The sequence below is a fragment of the Piliocolobus tephrosceles genome, chromosome 6 (assembly GCF_002776525.5).
Source record: "Piliocolobus tephrosceles isolate RC106 chromosome 6, ASM277652v3, whole genome shotgun sequence".
NCBI classification, from domain to species: Eukaryota; Metazoa; Chordata; class Mammalia; order Primates; family Cercopithecidae; genus Piliocolobus; species Piliocolobus tephrosceles.
The window spans coordinates 4833499-4853607 of NC_045439.1; the positions used below are offsets into that span (position 1 = coordinate 4833499).

The window sequence follows — 20109 nt, forward strand, 5'->3', positions numbered from 1 at the left end:
ATCTTCCTCCCTCATAGCATTGTCCTAGTTACCCTTTTGGAGTACCCAGTTGGAGGATCAATGGTTTTTTCGAATGATCCCATATCTCTGATGATTTCTTACCTGATTCCCTTCTCTAATGAATTCTGCCTGTGGTTACCAGTTACTGTCCTCTACATGGGCTGGATCATGTCACATCCCTCCTGAGGAACCTTTGATAGCACCTGATATGGTTTGGCTCTGTGTCCACACCCAAATCTCATCTGGAATTGTAGTCCCCACATGTTGAGGGAGGGACCTGGTGGGAGGTGATTGGATTGTGGGGAAAGCTTCGCCCATGCTGTTCTCGTGATACTGAGGGAGTTCTCATGAGATCTCATGGTTTTAAAAGTGGCAGTTTTTCCTGCGCTCTCTCTTTCTTCTGCTTTGCTGTGGCAAGACATGCTTTGCTTCCCTTTTGCCTTCTGTCACAATTGTAAGTTTCCTGAGGCCTTCCCAACCACGTGGAACTGTGAGTCAATTAAACCTCTTTTGTTTATAAATTACCCAGTCTCAGGTAGTGTCTTTATAACAGTGTGAAAATGGACTAATACACAGAATTGGTACTGGGAATGGGGCATTGCTAAAAAGATAATCTGAGGCTGGGTGCGGTGGCTCACGCCTGTAATCCTAGCACTTTGGGAGGGCAAGGTGGATGGATTCCCTGAGCTCAGGAGTTTGAGACCAGCCTGGGCAACATGGTGAGACCCCGTCTCTACTAAAAATACAACAACAACAACAACAAATTAGCTGGGGGTGGTGGCCCATGCCTGTAACTCCAGCTACTTTGGAGGCTGAGGCACGAGAATTGCTTGAACCTGGGAGGTGGAGGTTACAGTGAGTCAAGATTGCACCACTGCACTCCAGCCTGGGTGACAGAATAAGACTCTGTCTCGGAAAAAAAAAAAAAAAAAAAAGGGATAGCCTGAAAATGTGTAAGTGACTTTGGAACTGAGCAATGGGCAGAGGTTGGAACAATTTGAGGGTTCAGAAGAAGATAGGAAGATGTAGGAAAATTTGGAACTTCCTAGAGACTTGTTGAACGGTTTTGACCAAAATGTTGATAGTGATATGGACAGTGAAGTCCAGGCTGAGGTGGTCTCAGATGAAGAAGAGGAACCTGTTGGGAACTGGAGTAAAGGTCACTCATGCTATACTTTAGCAAAGAGACTGGTGGCATTTTGCCCCTGCCTTAAAGATCTGTGGAACTTTGAACTTGAGACAGATGATTTAGGACATCTGGTGGAAGAAATTTCTAAGCAGCAAAGTAGTCAAGATGTGACCTGGCTTATTCTGAAAGTGTTCAGTTATATGCATTCAGAAATAGATGGTTTGAAATGGGAACTTATGTTTAAAAGGGAAGCAGAGCATAAAGCTTTGGAAAATTTGCAGCCTGACCATGTAGAAAAGAAAAACCCATTTTCTGGGGAGGAATTCAAGCCAGCTTCAGAAATTTGCATAAGCAATGAGAAGCTGAATGTTAATAGCTGAGAAAATGGGGAAGATGTCTCCAGGGCTTGTCAGAGACCTTCATGGCAGCCCCTCCCATCAAAGCCTGGAGACCTAGGATGGAAAAATGGTTTCCTGGGCTGGGCCCAGGGCCCTGCTGCTCTGTGCATCCTCAGGAGTTGGTGTCCTATGTCCCAACAACCACTCCAGCTCCGGCCATGGCTAGAAGGGACCAAAGTGCAGCTTGGGCCATGGCCTCAGAGGTTGCAAGCCCAAGCCTTGGCAGCTTCCACATGGTGTTAGGCCTTTGGGTGTGCAGAAGACAAGAGTTAAGCTTTGGGAACCTCTGCCTAAATTTCAGAGGATTTGAAAAGTCTGGCTGTCCAGGCAGAAGTCTGCTGGAGGGGTGGAGCCCTCATGGAGAACCTCTATTAGGACAATGCAGAGGGGAAATGTGAGGTTGGAGTCCTCACACAGATTCCCCACTGGGGCACTGCCTCGTGGAGCTATTAGAAGACAGCCACTGTCCTCCAGGCTCCAGAATGGTAGATTCACTGACAGCTTGCACTATGTGCCTGGAAAAGCTGCAGGCACTCAATGCCAGCCTGTGAAAGCAGTCATGGGGGCTGTACCCTGCACAGCCACAGGGATGGAGCTGCCCAAGGCCTTGGGAGCCCATCCCTTGCATGAGCATGCCCTGGATGTGAGACATGGAGTCAAAGAAGGTCATTCGGAGCTTTAAGATTTAATATGTGCTCTGACTGGTTTTGGACTTGCAAGCGGCCTGTGATCCTTTGTTTTGGTAAATTTCTCCTATTTGGAATGGGAACATTTACCCAATGCCTGTACCACCATTGAATCTTGGAAGCAACTAAATTGTTTTTTATTTTACAGGCTCAGGAAGGCAAGGCAGAAGGGACTTGCCTTATCTCAGATGAGACTTTGGACTTGGACTTTGAGTTAATGCTGGAATGAGTTAATACTTTGGGGGAACTGTTGGGAAGGCATGATTCGTTTTGAAATGTGAAAAGGACATAAGATTTGGGAGGGGCCGGGGTGGAATGACATGGTTTGGCTCTGTGTCCCCACCCAAATCTCATCTCAAATTGTAATCTCCATGTGTTGAGGGAGGGACCTGGTGGGAGGTGGTTGGATCATGGGGACAGTTTCCCCCATGGTGTTCTCATGATAGTGAGGGAGTTCTCATGAGATCTGATGGTTTAAAAGTGGTAGTTTTTCCTGCATGCGCTCTCTCTCCTGCTTCACATGGTAAGATATGCCTTGCTTCCCCTCCACCTTCTGCCATGATTGTAAGTTTCCTGAGGCCTCCCCAACCATGTGGAACTGTGAGTCAATTAAACCTCTTTTGTTTATAAATTACCCAGTCTCAGGTAGTGTCTTCATAGCAGTGTGAAACTGAGTAAGACAGCACAAATAAGATGTATCCAGCTCCTCAGCAGACCAGCAGGGCCCTCTGAGCTCCGACTTTGCTTCCACTCCCTCTGCATCCCGCAAGGCCTCTCATCCTCCCTGGCATCCCCAGCCCACATGGGCCTGCCTCTGCTCTTGCCTGCCTCTGCACTGGCCTTTCCCAACTTCCTCACCTACTGAAGTTCCACGCCATTCCAGATGCCTCTGCCAGTCTTCCTGTTGGAGTCACTCCCTCCTCTGGGTTCCACGGACAGCATCTGTGCACCTCTGGGAAGTATTTTCTGTGTCCTCTCCTGAATCCTTGCAGGCTGCTTGCCTGCATACGCCCCTCACCTCCTGCTCCATTGTGCTGAGATGACTATGCCAGCCCAGTGTGCACAGCCAGGCTATGTTCACACCCACCTCCTCCACTTCCTAGTCCCCTTTGCAAGGAAGTGACTGAAACTGCATACCACAGTTGCTGCATCTGCAAGGTGGGTGAATGATTGTGCCGCCTTTGTAGACTGCTATGAGAATGAAAGGAAAAGACATGATTTGTTATGAATCTCCCTTTTCATAAATCTATAATCCCTTTTGGGGCAGGAATTGATGGAATATTCACTTTGGTGCCTCCATCTGCACCCCCAACCTCGCACAGCTCCTGGTGTACAGTAGTCACTCAATGAACGATTGTGGCGCTGGGCTGTCTGTTAAGGTTGTACACTCCTTGTGTGATGAGCCCTTCCTGTATTTCCACAGGACCTGGGATATTTTAGGTACTCAGTAAATATGTTTTGAATCAAACACGGACGTATGCTTCCCTGGAAATTGAAAACATGCCCTCATTTTTTTTCTCACAGGTCAGGATACTGTGGCCAGGTGCTAATTCATGCTGGCTTCTTTGCCCTGGAGGAGCAGAGAAAAGTGGCGTGAAGACAAAAAGGGGCCATATGCCCAGCAGATTTCACTGAGACACTTGGCATCTATAATTATTCACTGTTTGCAGGGAAAAGACGACATTATAATTTATGCACTTGGCATTCTCATTCTTGTCGTGCTGAAAACCTTCTGCCCAGCAGCACACAATGTCCACATACTGCAGGGACTGATTTCGCCCCAAATATGCTGTCCTTCTCTCTCTCCTCCTTCCTTCCTTTTCTCCCTCTCCCCTCTCTGTTCTCTCCTTTCCCTACTTCCCCCTTTTCACTTTCCCCCCCTTTCCACTTCCCCCTTCTCCTCTCCCCTTCTTTCTAATAATGCAGAACTCTCAAAAGGCCAGTTTAAAATGACTTTCAAATGAGCTCCTAGAATTATTAAGATCCTGCATGATACATTACAGAAAATATCTTTTATCTGAAGTTGGTTACACCCAGAAAATGTAGCCTCACCTCAAAAATTGTCTAAAGCCATGATCTGTATCCATGCAAGAGGGGAGGAGGTCATGAAAGCAAATGAGATGCCATCCCTTTGGGCTCAATATTCTATACCCTACAGAACAGGACAAGCCTGTCGTGGTACTAAATAAATGAGGTTATTTTGGATTCAAACTACGATTAGTTCTTCTGGATGTTGCTAAAGACTATAAAAGATTCAGCATGCCCACATTCAGACTTGTACACTGGATAATTTGTAGCCATTACGAATCTGTAGTAAATCAATTATTTAGGCATTTATTAAGCACCTACAATGTGCTTAATGATTAGCTAGGAGCTGTGAAGACTGTAGCAGTCTGAGATGATTCCACTTGCATGGCGGCTAGGAGAATAACTTATGTAAAGGAAGCAAGTAAGGGACTTTATCTAAGTTGGTGGTACAGACCCCTAGCGCTCATGTGTGGTCCCTGGCACACTGTCGGTGCTCAATGATTACTCATGGCCTGAATGAATCCGCAGCACTTGCCCTTTATGCAGCACTGCCATGTGGCTCTCTCATTTCAGGAAGTCAACAGGGCAGGTGGGTTTGTTGCTAGGGCTGCCTTAAGAAAGTCCCACGGATGGGGGCTGAAACAGCAGACGTTTATTGTCTGACAGCTCTGGAGGCTGGAAGTCCAAGATCGAGGCGTTGGCAGGGCTGGCTCCTTCTGAGGGCAGTGAGGGAGGGTCTGCTCTGGGCCTCTCTGTGGCTTGTAGATGACATCTTCTCCCTGTGTCTCTTCACATCATCTTCCCTCAATGCCTGTCTGTTTCCGTGTCCAAATTTCCCCTTTTTGTAGGGACGCCAATCATATCACACTAGGGCCCATCCTAATGACCTCACTTTACCTTGATGACCTCTGTAAAGACCCTATGCCCAAATATGGTCACATTTTCAGGTCCTGCGGGTTAGGACTGCAACAGATCTTTTTTGGAGGAACACAACTCAACCCATAACAGCAGGGGAGGTTACTTGTGCTGTGGGGTGCAGGCAAGTTAAAAGCTTGTCTAGAGTCACATGACTAGGCTGAGCCCACATTGGAGTTTGTGGAGAACCTGTGCTTTCCCCACTGTCTCCTGAGGCCCCTCCATGAGGACTAGCCAAAGGGACCTCAGTGTGGAGTGGAGGTGCAGAGCAAAGGCCAGCCGTGCTGGGAGGGAACAGGAGCCACTGGGAGGAGACCCCCAATGGGACCCCCAGTGCGACCCACGTAGTGCTCAAGATCCTTTCCAGACTCATGTCAAAATCGAGATTGCTGGACCAGTTTCTTTCAAGGATGAAATCCTTTGTGATCAGGTTCTAAAATTAGGGTTAGCATTTGGGGGTGAGGAATTCCAGGATCCCAGATACCCGGTGTGGGCTCCCGGTGGGCTTGCGCCCTTGGCCTTCCCAATTAAGTGGCTCTGCTGGAGGTGGTGGATCAGAGTGGAGCTCTCAAAGGGGCTGATGTGATCCGGGGGTTGAGGGAGAAGAACTGAGCAGTTTAGGTTTTTTACAGGGGAAAAAGCGGGGAGGGAGATTGACTGGGAGTCCAGAGTGGGGTTGGGGGAGTAGGATATTGAGAAAGTTGGTCAGTCCTGAGTCTCTGGTGCTGGAAGTCTTGGAAAAGTTCAAAGTCATGCCTTCAGACTGCAGAGAGAGGTTTCCTGGAGGAGAGAAAATAGAAGGCAGAAGAGACTTCTCATGCACAATGAAAGCCCTGGGGAGAAATGAATCCTGAGCTGTCTTTTTAGGAAGGTGGGTCAGGCTAAGGGAGAACTGGGTGTGTCCCCAGCATCCAGGTTGGCATAAGGGCCTCTTGGGAGAGGTCCCACCCAGCGGGCCAGGAGCACCTCCTGCCCATCAAAGTGTGGGTGCCCCAGGTGGGAGCCTCAGAGTTCCTTCTTCCCCCTGCTCTGTCCTCTCTCCCACCCACAGATGTGAGGGGGGATGCAAGCAGAAGGGGATGATGGATTGCAGCTTCTTGCAAAGTGCTTGTGACCTATTAGGAAAGCAGCAGTTTGGAGGCAGGCAGTGTTCCGAGTAGCCTTTGGCAAAGCACTCACCTGGAGAACAGCATCAGCTTCCCAGCTGGGTCCCAGCCAGGCCCCTGCATCCGTTAGGCTCAGGACCAAGCATCTCATGGGTCTCCACAAAAGTCAGGGGCCAAAAACAAAAAACGACAACAACAACAAAAAACACACATATGGGGTTAGCTGATTTTATGTCGATTTCTCGAATTGGTTAAATTGAGTATTAACATAAAGCTATCTTGAAAACAATCACTGGGTTAAATTTTCCTACTTCGCAAGGATTCCCAAGGATAAAGTATCACTTTTAAACTTGAGCATTTGGGGGTCTTGGCCCAGGGCTCTGTGCCTTTGAGGGTCCCACTCTGGCCCGCCTCCTCCAGCAGAGCCACTTAGCTGGGAGGGCCAAGGGCACGAGCCCACCTGAAGCCCACACCAGGTGTCTGGGATCCTGGGATTCCTCATCCTCAAACCCTAAGCCTTTTTCTAAGGCCTGTGCAGGCATCTTCCCTGGGTCTCCCCTGCGGGCGGACCACACTGCTGGAATGTTCACCCTGCACCTGAGGTGGGGTGGGGTTGGGAGAGTTGTTTAAGGGGTAGGGGAGCTCGGACATGAGGGCGGAGACGCTCATCGCCATGCATGTGAGGCCTTTACAGATGTGGGACAAGCCTCCGTGGGTACGCTTGTCCCAGCCTCACGCAGGTGAGGAGTGAGCCTGTAGGTGTGCACAGTCATTGTCCACAGATCACAGCCAAGAGTTGATGAAATGTATTACAGCCAAGGAACTCCAGAAAAAAATTAAAATAATTTTTTTCCAAATACATATTCTAGCATGGAAGAATGACATTTCAAATATAGATTGTGGTGTTGACCAACGGAAATGGAAGCAAAATTAACACAGGTAGAGAGTTTATTTGGGCCACAGTTTAGGACTGCAGTCCAGGATGCACTCCCAAGTTACCTTGGAAAGTGCTCCAGAGAAGAGACGCTCGAGCTTTTAAATAAAAGAAGACAAATCGGGAAAGGGACGATTGCGAAACTGTTTTTCAGGAATTCTCATCGGTTTACAGAAATAACATTGATGAGTGATTGTCTATACGTTGTTGAACTCCAGGGCACGAGTTATGGTGTCCGGCGTGTGGCATTGTTAGGTTGATGCATAGCTACTGGTACCAGTCAACCTAGAGCCCACACAGCAAGCGGCTTCAGGAGATTTATTTTCTCAGGTGGGGCAGTGAGATGTGACAGCTGTCACATCTGTGCCTCTCTAGGCCTGATCATTTAAAGGGGGCTTGCCTTCCTCAGATAAAAAGTTTCTTTTCTTTGTAGTGGATACACTTGAACGTGCTGGGTCTGATGCACACTGAGGCTTCTCAAACTCTGAATCCTGCAGCTTCTGAAGTGGCCACCATGCCCTCCCTAGAATCCACTTCTATCTCCTTCAATTCCACTGTGCCCAGCAACCAGGACCATCCCTTGAAAACCGAAATCTTAGCTGAGTGTGGTATTGCACACCTGTAATCCCAGCACTTTGAGAGGCCAAGGCAGCCAGGAGTTCAAGACCAGCCTGGCTGACATGGCAAAACCCCATCTCTACTTAAAAATACAAAAATACAAAAATCAGGTTGTGGGCGCCTGTAGTCCCAGCTACATAAGAGGCTGACGCAGGAGGATTGCTTTAACCCGGGAGGTAGAGGTTGCAGTGAGCCAAGATTGCACCACTGCACTCCACCCTGGGTGACAGAGCGAGACTCCATATCAGAACAAAACCCCGAAACCAAAAAAAAACAAAAACAAAAACAAAAAACAAAAAACGAAAACTCCAAAGTCTTATTGTATTATTGCCCTCCTGAAATCCTTTTAGTAGCTGGCCACGGCCCTCAGGATGAAGCTCCACCTCTGGCTCGGCTCCCCAGGCCCTTGGCCTTCTGGTTTCCACTGACTTCAGCCTCATCTCTTCCCCTCCCTGCCCAGCCTTAGTTACACTGCTTGCAGCGCTCCTTGGGTTTCCACAAGCTGCACCCCTGCTGGAGGGCTCATGTCACCCCACGTCTCCTTGTGTCCCCCTCATCCCCCCCGCCTCAGCCTGCTCCAGCTGCTTCCTTCTCTAACACCTGACTCGGGCTTTTCCTGGGTTCCCTTAGCCCTGTTCTTCCCTTTTCCCTGTTACCGCCTGTCCCTGTGGGCAGGGATGACTCTTCTCCACCCACCTGTGACCTGTGGAGGGCACAGCTGTCTCTGAATCATCTCCCTACCCTGGGCACAGCTTGGAGCACACTCAGAAGTGGGTCTTTAGTGCTGAGAATGGGAGTCTAAAAAATGAATGAATTCTAACCCCGCGCATTTGCTAGAAGACTAGAAACTAGCCTAAAAAATGATCTTGCATGAGTTTCCTTTGGGAGGGAATGGCCTTGGCATAGAGCCCCATGCTGGTTACGGGAGGAACCCTCACTGTCAGGCTGGGCCACACCGTGTGGAGCCTGTCCCCCAGGTAGAGCCTTTGTTGTCTTCTGTGTCTGGTGTGGCTTTGAGGAGCTCTGAGGGACCTGAAAGTCCTGAGCATGCTGTGCACTCGCCTTCTTTCCTTTCATGCCACATCTCTGCCTATTTGACTCTCAAAGAAATAGCCCAAGGCTGCTGCATGTGAAGTTGAACTGCCAAGGCAGTCAGATCACCTGAAGTCAGGAGTTCAAGACCAGCCAACGCATGGTGAAACCGCACCTCTGCTAAAAGCACAAAAATTAGCTGGGCGTGGTGGTACATGCCTGTAATTCCAGCTACTTGGGAGGCTGAGGCACGAGAACTGCTTGAACCTGAGAGGCGGAGGTTGCAGTGAGCCAATATTGTGCTGCTGCACTTCAGCCTGCCAGCCTGGGCAACACAGTGAGACTCTGTTACAAAAAAAAAAAAAAAAGAAGTAACTGAAATAAAATGAAAATGGTGCTTGTAGGACGTGAGCCAAGCAGATACCCGCAGTTGATTTTGCACAGTTGTTTACACAATGCACGCTTCTACGTGCACGTGTACCTTGCATATTAGATGCATAATTACATCTGCCCCACTTAATTTTCAGACACTCTCTGAGATGAGTGGGGGGTGCGATGGCACAGAAATGCATTACGTCGTCAGAGTCAAGGCCCCACTGGCAATGCGGTGCTCATTAGTTAAGCAGACATTATTAGGCATGTTTACCTGAGAGGAGAGGAACATTCTGTGAAATAATAAATCTGCTGGTTTCTATTCTTCTCCCTTTGCAGACTGAGTTTTTATTATTTTGATCCCAGTACCCATTAGAAACACACAGTGTCTAAATATTGAAATGCTTTGCTTCAAAAGCTGCTAAGATTCAGTGGCAAAGATAGCCTTGCAACGACGTTTTATCTCCAGAGTCCCAAGTTTTGGAGACAAATCCAATGACGCAGGTCTTGTGGTCAAGGGTGATGCAGTGGCGCTCTGGGAACAATATCAGGCTCTGTGACTTGGGTGCCTTCTGGGCGTGTGGTGTGTTCTCAGTCTGGCAATTCCTAGAACAAACCTACAAGGTGGTAATTATTATTCTTATGCTGCAGGGGATATCTCCCACCTCCTAGGTGGGCTCAGGTCTCGCGGGGCTTAACGCTTAAAAATTCGAGCTGCCGGCCGGGTGCGGTGGCTCAAGCCTGTAATCCCAGCACTTTGAGAGGCCGAGACGGGCGGATCACGAGGTCAGGAGATCGAGACCATCCTGGCTAACACGGTGAAACCCCGTCTCTACTGAAAAATACAAAAAACTAGCCGGGCGAGGTGGCGGGCGCCTGTAGTCCCAGCTACTCGTGAGGCTGAGGCAGGAGAATGGCGTGAACCCGGGAGGCGGAGCTTGCAGCGAGCTGAGATCCGGCCACTGCACTCCAGCCTGGGCGACAGAACGAGATTCCGTCTCAAAAAAAAAAAAAAAAAAATTCCAGCTGCCTTTTAAAGGGAAAAGACTACAAAATTATGAATACGAAATGAGGTTAAGGTCTTGGGAGGGGCTGTGCAAGCTGGGGGCTCTGCAGGTAAACTTGTTTAGCTTTCCAGCAAATCCACCTCTGAGCTTGCAAATTATAAAGCTGGAATTTGAACTCACACCTGCTGGATGCAAAGTCCGAGGTCTTCCCATAGCATGACTGTCTTCCTGTGTGTCGAGAAACATCAGGCTGCCGAGGCCAAACAGTGGGTGCGTCACTTTCCAATGAGGCAGGTGTGCGGGACAGGAAGTGGGAGGGGCTCCTTGCAGGGGAGCGGCTGCTGCCAACATCTCAGCTGGTGCCTGTTCCTGAGAATGGTTTGGCAGGTGGGGGCCATTTGGAGTCTCTGCTCCTACACCCTCTCACCCCTCCCGGGCTGCTTTCAGAGGAGGGCAAAGGGTATTCGTTCCAGCCTCCAATTTCTTCCTCCCACTCCTCGAAAGCATTTACGTGAGGAAGGCAGGGAAAACGTAGATAATTCTGCTATTGAGAGGCGGCCTTTTTTTTTTCCCTGCTGGAAGTAAAAGGAGGCATTCTAGCTGGGCAGCCGGCCCCAGTCTCCAGGGCTCCATCTGGCCTGGCTGAGGCTGGCCAGCCCCTGCTGTGCACGGAGGGGTGCTGGGAAGCCTACCTTGCTTCACACTTGCCTCTTCCACACCCAGCCTGTGACTCATGCCTGAAACGCCTCCGCCTCCGTTCAAGCAATTCTTCCTTTTATTGTGAAGCGCTGCTCTCTTCCGGCTCCTCCCCTAAGTCACCACGTAGGGGAGATTTAAGAGAAAGGTTATTTCTCCACCGTGTTCGGGGACAAACCTGTGATCATGGTTTTGGTCACACAGCTTTCAAGTGAGCGTTGTGCAAACGTTTGCTAGGATCTCTCAGGGAGCATGTTAGAAAAGAAACTCCTCAGCCTGCTCCAGAGCTTCTGTTCAGCAGCCTGAGGTGGGACCAGACTGCTGTCTTTTCAGCAAGCCTCCCCCACCTTTGAGGATGCACTCCAAAGCCAGAGAATTCCTGCTCTGAGCCATCACTGAAAGCACCAAGAGCCAGGTTTGGGGTTTGTTTTTTGGAATTACACCCAGGTACCTGAACAATTGCTGTCTCTGGAATCAGTGCAAAGTTACCAGGAGCTGCAGAAACCCAGACAGACCAGAAGGAAGGGAGAGCTTGGCTGTAACACATGCAGCCTCCCCATTGCCCACGTCCACCCCCAGACCACCTCGCTGCAACCAACCATGAGCTTTGCAGAGGGCAGGCATGCCCCAGGGGCTCTCAGCATCACCCCCCTGCCCCTACCTGTGACCAGAGTCTCCCTGAATTCTCAGCTCTGTCTTCCCAATTCGAGTAGCCTGCCAGGCCCCACCTGGGTAACCCTGTCCATGCTGTGGCCTGGAAACCCTCTCAAGAAAGGAAGCTGGGTTAATTGCAGGCTCACTTTATTTTCCACATTCTCAGAAATCATTGTGCCTAGTTGCCTGATATCCAGTGTATCAGTCTGTTCTCATGCTGCTGATAAAGACATATGTGAGACTGGGTAAATTATAAAGAAAAAGAAATTTAATAGGTTTAATGGACTCACAGTTCCACAGGTCTGGGGAAGCCTTACAATCACGGCAGAAGGTGAAAGGCACATCTTATATGGTGGTGGACAAGAGAGAATGGAACCAAGAGGGAAACCCCTTATAAAACCATCAGATCTCGTGAGACTTATTCACCTCCACGAGAACAGTATGGGGGAACCACCCCCATGATTCAAATATCTCCCACCAGGTTCCTCACACAACACATGGGAATTATGGGAACTACAATTCAAGACGAGATTTGGGTGGGGACACAGCTGAACCATATCATCCAGTGTCTCGAGAACTCTTGAGATTTGGTTCAATTTATTTTGATTTTTTCAGGCAGGAGAGGAAATCTGTTCTCTATGATTCCATCTTGTTTGGGAGTGAAAGTGTTCATTTTCTTTTAAAACAGACAATATCCTTCCAAATCTATAGTTACTTCACTCATCCATCACTCATCCATGACCACTGTTAATATTTTGGTCTACATTCTAAGATTTTTTTTTTTTCTGTGCATATGTGTGCATGTAGCAGGGTCACAAAATCAGAGTACATCAGATGTGCAAAGATAATAGAGTGTCTTCATTTTCCTACTTAATTAATCTGATCTTTCTTGAAAGGTATTCTCTTCTGGGTAATACAATGCAGAAAAACATCCATTCTAGTGACCTTAGTCTAATACAAACATTTACCCAATTCCTCGAGCAGCTCACCATGCTGAGGCTGAAGTGTTTGGCCAGTGGGGCTTCTGATGGCTGCCACTGTCTACTCCTCTACTCCAGATTGTGTCTGGGCACATACGGGTGGGTTGCAGGATTTGGGGGTTCTTTTGGTAGCCAGGAGGAAGGAATCCTCTGGTCCACACACGTTCTCCAAGTTTCCCTGACTTTGGCTGCAGAGTAGTTGGCCTGGGCTACTTCATGGAATGGAGTGGTGGCTGCCGAGGAGCAATGGATCATGGGAGATCAGGTCACGTAGGGTCTTATAGCCACTGCGAAGACTTTGGCCCTTTTTTGTTGTTTTTTGAGACAGGATCTCGCTCTGTCACCCAGGCTGGAGTGCAGTGGCATGATCTTGGCTCATTGCAGCCTCGACCTCCCAAGTTCAAGCAATCCTCCTGCCTCAGCACCTCAAGTAGTTGGAATTATAGGCATGCACCCTGCACATGGCTAATTTTTGTAGTTTTTGTAGAGATGGGGTTTCACCATGTTGCCCAGGCTGGTCTTGAACTTCTGAGCTCAAGTGATCTGCCCACCTTGGCCTCCCAAAGTGTTGGGATTACAGGTGTGAGCCACCGCACCTGGTCAAGACTTTGGATTTTATCCCAGATGAAATAGGGAAGCCACTGGAGGGCTTCAGTGTGGTGGTAGGAGGCAAATATTGATTGAAAAGCGTTCAGGAGAAAATGGGAGGAGAGAAATTGAAGATAGTAATAGATACTTCCGGCTGGGTGCAGGGGCTCACACCTGTAAGCTCAGCACTTTGGGACGCTGAGGTAGGGATTGCTTGAGGCCAAGAGTTCCAGAGCTGCCTGGGCAACATAGCAAGACTCTATAAATTTTTTTGATGGAAATCTCGCTCTGTTGCCCAGGGTGGAGTGCGGTGGTGCAATCTCAGCTCACTGCAACCTCCACCTCCCAGGTTCAAGTAATTCTCCTAACTCAGCTGCCTGAGTAACTGGGATTACAGGTGCCGCCACCACACCTGGCTAATTTTTTGTATTTTAGTAGATACGGGGTTTTACCATGTTGGCCAGGCTGGTCTCCAACTCCTGACCTCAGGTGATTCGCCCACCTTGGCCTCCCAAAGTGCTGAGATTACAGGCATGAGCCATTGCGCCCGGCCTACAAAAAATTTTTACAAGTTAGCTGCGCATGGTGGTGCGCACCTGCAGTCACAGCTACTAAGAGGCTGAGGTGCGAGAATTGCTTGGTCTCAGGAGATAGAGGCTGCAGTGAGCTGTGAATGTGCCACTGCATTCTGGCCCACATGGATACTTCCAAAGAGTCTTGCTATAAAGGAGAGCAGAAAGGGAGAGAGATTTTATTAGTCCGTTCTCACTTTGCCAGTAAAAACATACCTGAGACTGGGTAATTTATAAAGGAAAGAGGTTTAATTGACTCACAGTTCAGCATGGCTGGGGAGATCTCAGGAAACTTACAGTCATGGCAGAAGGGGAAGAAAACATGTCCTTCACATGGCGGCAGCAAGGAGAAGTGCTGAGCAAAAAGGGGGAAAAGCCCCTTATTAAACCGTCAGATCTCGTGGTAACTCACTCACTATCATGAGAACAGTAGCATGGGGGTGACCACCCCCATGATTCAATTGCCTCTCCCATGACAAGTGGGAATTATGGTAACTACAATTCTAGATGAGATTTGGTTGGGGACACAGTCAAACCATATCAGAGATCAAGTTTTAATTTTTTTAATGAATTAATTATTATAATGGGAGATGATGGAATGCTCCAATAGGGAGGACAAATCAACAATTGGTGGTGGTGGTGGTGGAGCGCTGCAGAAATGGGGGAAGCCAGCGCCTGAGTGGAGGGTCAGAATCTTTGCGTGTTTTCCTTCAACCTTGTTCCGCTTAACAGGTGCTGGCACAGTGTTGTAATTGACCAGGTTGGAAGTTTTTAATAGGCGAGTATGAGAAATTAGAGAAAGGTGAGGGGGCTGAAGGTGCACAGGAGAGAGGGGCGGCACAATGGACCATGGAGTCCACATGGAAAGAAGGGGAATGAGGACTTGAGGTAGAGAAGGGACAATTATATTCTATTTAACCCAAATGCATCCCAAATGTCACCTCAACATGTCATCAACATTCAGAATTATTAGTGAAGTATTTTACATTTTTCCCACACTACGGCTTTGAAACCTTGCATGTAGTTTACACAGACAGTGCCTCTCGTTCTGGACCAGGCTCATTTTGAGGGGTCTGTGGCCACTCTGTTGGACGGCACACAGGGATCTAGAGAAGGAGCGTGGAAGAGGTGGCTGAGCATGGGTAGACGGCAAGATCATTGGAGGAACAAAGGTCAGGGAAGGAGGAGGATCATCTCTGTGGAGATTTAAATTGCCAAGAATTAGGACAGGGATTTAGTGAGAGTGACAATGAGCTGGGAGTGGGAATCTTCCAGGAACAAGACGGAGGGGCCGAGGGTCTGCAGAGAACCAGACAGGAAAGGTGGCACAGAGCATAGTGTGATGGCACCAGCTTCAAGGTTGGCGAGTTTGGGGAAGGTGGGGGTTGATCTGGAAGTAACCACAACGGAGGATGCTCCAGGGGCCCGGGTTCCAGTCAGAGCAAGCAGGTGGAGAGAAGCTGTGGGAAGGAGGAGCTTTTGTTCACGGCATGTCTCAAGCTCCAGAGGAAATAGTGAGGGTTTTTGAGACTAAGGAGGCCTGGAGATGGGGTTGGATTAGGAGGTGAGCATAGCCTTACTGGGATTAGGGCACAGTGTGAAGTGACAACCTGGGTGTCCTGTGTCTTTGGTGAATGAGAGAACAGGATTTGCAGCTGTGCACTGAGGCTGAGTTAGAGTGCACTCTTTAGCCTGACATGTAGGCTTTGCCACTTTCCATGGTGTAAATACTCCCACCACAGCTCATTTCAAGCTACCCGTGGTTTAACAGCAGGCTCGTGGAATATTTAAACATTTAACAGTGGGCTCTTGCAAGCTGGCACAAACCAGTTCCTGTAGCAGATAGCTGGGTATAGGGCACCATGGGATAGGTCCTGGAGGTCTCCACAGCAAATGGGGGAGGGATGTGAGAGCGGGGGGTGTGAGTTGTGGGAGGGAGGCATGGAGATCTTGTCGGAATTACTCAGAGCTCTAACACCCTTTCTTTTTTTTGAGACAGTGTCTCGCTTTATTGCCCAGGCTGGAGTGCAGTGGCACGATCACAGCTCACTGCAGCCTTGACCTCCCTGGCTCCAGTGATTCTCCTGCCTCAGCTTCCCAAATATCTGGGATCACAGGTGCATGCCATCATACCTGGCTAATTTTAAAATGTTTTTGTGAATTAGGGTCTCGCTATGTTACCCAGGCTGATCTCAAACTCTTGAGCTCAATCAATCCTTCTGCCTGAGCATCCCAAAGTGCTGGGATTACAGGCATGAGCCACCGTGTAAGGCCTTTTAACCCCCATTTGACCCCTGTCAGGGAGTCTGCAGAAATGGACTGCACATCACAATGGCTGCTTTTTTTCAATTTTTTTGTTGTGGTAAAATATGCGTAACAAAACATTTACCATCGTAACCCTTTTTAAGCCTACGGTTTGTAATGTGCAAACATCACCAGCTATCTCCATAACTCTTTTCATCTTGCAAAGTGGAAATTCCATACCCATTAAACACTAACTCCCCATTGCCCCTCCCCAGCCCCTGGCCCCCACCATTCTCCTTTCTGTCTCTATGTTTTTGACTACTCTAGTGCCTCATATAAGGGGAATCATCTAGTATTTGTCTTTTTGTGACTGGATTACTTCATGTGACATAGAGTCCTCAAGGTTCGCCCATGTTGTAGCAGATTGCATAATGTTCTTCTTCTTTTTTTTTTTTTTTTTTTTTTTTGAGATGGAATCTCGCTCTGTTGCCAGGCTGGAGTGCAGTGGTGCAATCACTGCAACCTCCACCTCCCAGGTTCAAGTGATTCTTCTGCCTCAGCCTCCCAAGTAGCTGGGATTACAGGTGCCTGCTACCAGGCCCAGCTAACTTTGTATTTTTTTTTTTTTTTTTTTTTTTAGTAGAGATGGGGTTTCACCATGTTGGCCAGGCTGGTCTCAAACTGCTAACCTCGTGATCTGCCTGCCTTGGCCTCCCAAAGTGCTGGGATTACAGGCATGAGCCACATGTCCTTCTTTTTTAAGGCTGAGTGATATTCCCTTGTCTGGATGGGCTACTTTTCACTTATTCACTCATCCTTCCACAGACACTTTGGACTGCTTCCATGTTTTAGCTATTGTGAATACTGTTGTTATGAACATGGGTGTGCAAATATCTCTTTCCATTTCTGGGGTATATACCCAGAAATGGAATTGCTGGATCTTGTAGAAATTCTATTTTTAATTTTTTGAGGGATACCTATTATATTAGTCAGGGTTCTCTAGAGGGACAGAACTAACAGGATATATATATACACACACACACACATACACACATATATACACATATATATGCATACACACACACACACACACATATATACAAAGGAGAGTTTATTAAGGAGTATTAACTCACACAATCACAAAGTGCCACAATAGGCTGTCTTCAGGCTGAGGAGCAAGGAAGCCAGTCTGAGTCCCAAAGCTGAGGAACTTGGAGTCTGATGTTCAAGGGCAGAAAGCATCCAGCACAGGAGAAAGATGTAGGCTGGAAGGCTAGGCCATCTAGTCATTTCACGTTCCTCTGCCTGCTTTATATTCTGGCTGCACTGGCAGCTGACTAGATGGTGCCCACCCAGATTAAGGGTGGGTCTGCCGTTACCCAACCCCTCAAATATGAATCTCCTTTGGCAACACCCTCACAGACACACCCAGGAATGATACTTTGCATCCTTCAATCCAGTCAGGCTGACACTCGGTATGAATCCTCACATCCATGTTGTTTCCGCAGTGGCTGCACCACTGTGATTCCCGCCAACAGTGTACACGGGGTCTGATTTCTCCACATCCTCCCCAACACTTATTTTGTATGTGTGTGTTTTTTTTTGTTAGTACATCTTAGTGGATGTGAGCTGGTATCTCATTGTAGTTTTGATTTGCATTTCTCTAATGTCAATGACTTTTAATTTTAATTTTTATGGTTTTATTTTTAATTTTTTCTTTTGTAGAGACAGCCTTTCACCGTGTTGTCCATTCTGGTCTATAACTCCTGGGTTCAATCGATCCTCCTTCCTCGGCCTCCCAAAGTGCTGGGATAACAGGCATGAGCCACCGTGCCTCTGGTGTTAATACACATTTTTGTATATCTTCACTGTGACGAGCCACCTAGATCCCCCTTCTGGGAAGGACTTGTTACCCCAGCTGCTTGGGTGCCTTCAACTCTCAGTCCCTTCAGAGACTGTTCAGCTGCAAAGAGCCACCCTGTCCAAAGCCGGGACTCTTCCTGGCAACTGCATTCAACGACACCTCAATGTGGGGGTCATCTCTGCCCGAGTCAGGAAGGGCTCCCGGGGCCACTCTACTCAGAGGCTCCTGTGGGATCTTTGGGGCTATCACTGGGTCTACGTGGAAGTTTGCCTTCTCCCTCGTCCGATCCTGCTTCTCTCTCCTCCTTCCACCAATGCCCAGGCAAGCCGCTCGTAAACATCCTGTGGTGCCTCCCTAGGAGCCCAACATGCCAGGCTCGCTTTACGTAGACTGGCATCTGAGTCAGCTTGATGGGGTGGGAAGAAGTCCGTTTTAATTTGCATCTCTTTGTTAACTGTTGAGGTTGAACTTTTTTTTTTTTTTTTTTACAAGCATTGACTGAATGACTTCCTTTGTGGATTGCCTTTGTGAATGACTTCCTTTGCCTGTTTTTCTACTGAGATGTTTGTCTTTTTCTTATTGGTAAGAGTGCACATATATATTACCGTCATAAAGATATAATCTTTGCTTTTCGGATACGGTTCACAAAATGTTCTCACGTTCCCCACTCCGCCGTGTGCCTGTTACTTTTGTGGTTCGGGGCACAGGTGCAGCCACACCGCCCCGCCACTTCCTAACTCTGTAGCTTTGGGCACATTGCTCCACCTACCAGAGCCTTTGTAGTACCTTGCAGGTTTGTCGTGGGAATTAAATGGGTTAATAAAGTACTTATAACAGGGCCTGGAATACAGCGAGTATGAGATAATTCTTTGCTATTTTTATTAGTGTCTATATTATTTTTCTTATTGGCCATATATACAGTATTGTATTTTATGCAGTTAAAGCTATCTTTTTTGTTTTTTGTCTTTGGAGTGATATGTAGAAACAACTTCTTTATTTTTATTTTATTTTATTTTTGTAGAGACAGGGTCTCATTATGTTGCCCAGGCTGGTCTCAAACCCCCGGGTTCCAGTGATCCTTCTGCCTCAGCCTCCTGAAGTGTTGGGATTATAGGTGTGAGCCACCACGCCCAGCCAGCTTCTTTATTTTAAGATTATATATGTATTTACCTCCATTTTCTTTTTAGTACCTTTATTACCGGTAGAAGGTGTCCAGGTTCTTGGCGTGGACAAAATGCACAAACAAAGCAGGGAAGGAAGGAAGGGATTTACTGACAATGGAAGTGCTCCCCACAGTGTGCTCAAGGGCCCCATTACAGAATTTTTGGGACTTTACCCCCTAGAGGATTGCACTGGTTACTTTGGGTATACCTGATGTAAATGGAGAGAATGAAGTAAAGTTACAAAGTCATTTAGGGCGTATGCCCTATGGAGAGGATATATCCTGTTATAGCTGAAGTGTGAATCAGCCTTCTGTTCCCTGCCTCCAAAACCCTGTTTTCCTGCCATGAAACCCTCATGGTTTCATTTAAAAAAAAAAAAAAAAAAATATATATATATATATATATATACACACACACACACACACGTATATATATATACACATATAGAGCTATATATAAATATATAATATATTATTTTCATATATCTCTGTATATATGTGTGTGTGTCTATATCTATATATCCATATCTATCTATCTATCTATCTATCTATCTATCTATCTATCTATCTATCTACGGAGAGAGAGAGAAAGAAGAGACAGAAAGAAAGAGACAGGGTCAGGGTCTCACTCTGTCACCCAGGCTGGAGGGCAGTGGTGTGATCTCGGCTCACTGCACCCTCCACCTCCTGGGCTCAAGTGATCCTCCCACCTCAGCCTCCCAGGTAGCTGGGACAACAGTCACATACCACCATGCCTGGCTAATCATTAGTATCATTTTTTATTTTTTGGTAGAGACAGAATTTTATCATGTGCCTAGGCTGGTCTCGAATTCCTGGGCTCAAGCCCATCCACCTGCCTCAGCCTCCCAAGGTGCTGGGATTATAAGCAAGAGCCACTGCGCCTGGCCTAAAAATATATATGTTTGGATCTTACATCCATCTGGAATTCAGAACATATTTTTGATGTGCGGTTTAATAGATCCATACTTCTTGAGTATCCAACATTCCTTTTCGGCCCCAACTTGGCCCCCTCTTTTTAAATAAACCTTTTCTTTGAGGACGGCTTTAGAGGCACAGAATCACTGTGAAGCTAGTACAGAGCGTTTCGTACCTCTCACATGATC

General features: G+C 47.8%; 1 long non-coding RNA gene across 1 annotated transcript; it reads right to left on the minus strand.

Annotated features, from left to right (window-relative positions):
- Nucleotides 1-9543: 9543 nt before the first annotated feature.
- Nucleotides 9544-11916, minus strand: LOC111538147. The gene is made up of 4 exons (XR_002730235.1): nucleotides 11866-11916; nucleotides 10918-11035; nucleotides 10406-10594; nucleotides 9544-9835 (listed from the first exon to the last, which is right to left on the minus strand). It is a non-coding gene; the product is annotated as an uncharacterized LOC111538147 (long non-coding RNA).
- Between the last annotated feature and the right edge of the window lie 8193 nt (nucleotides 11917-20109).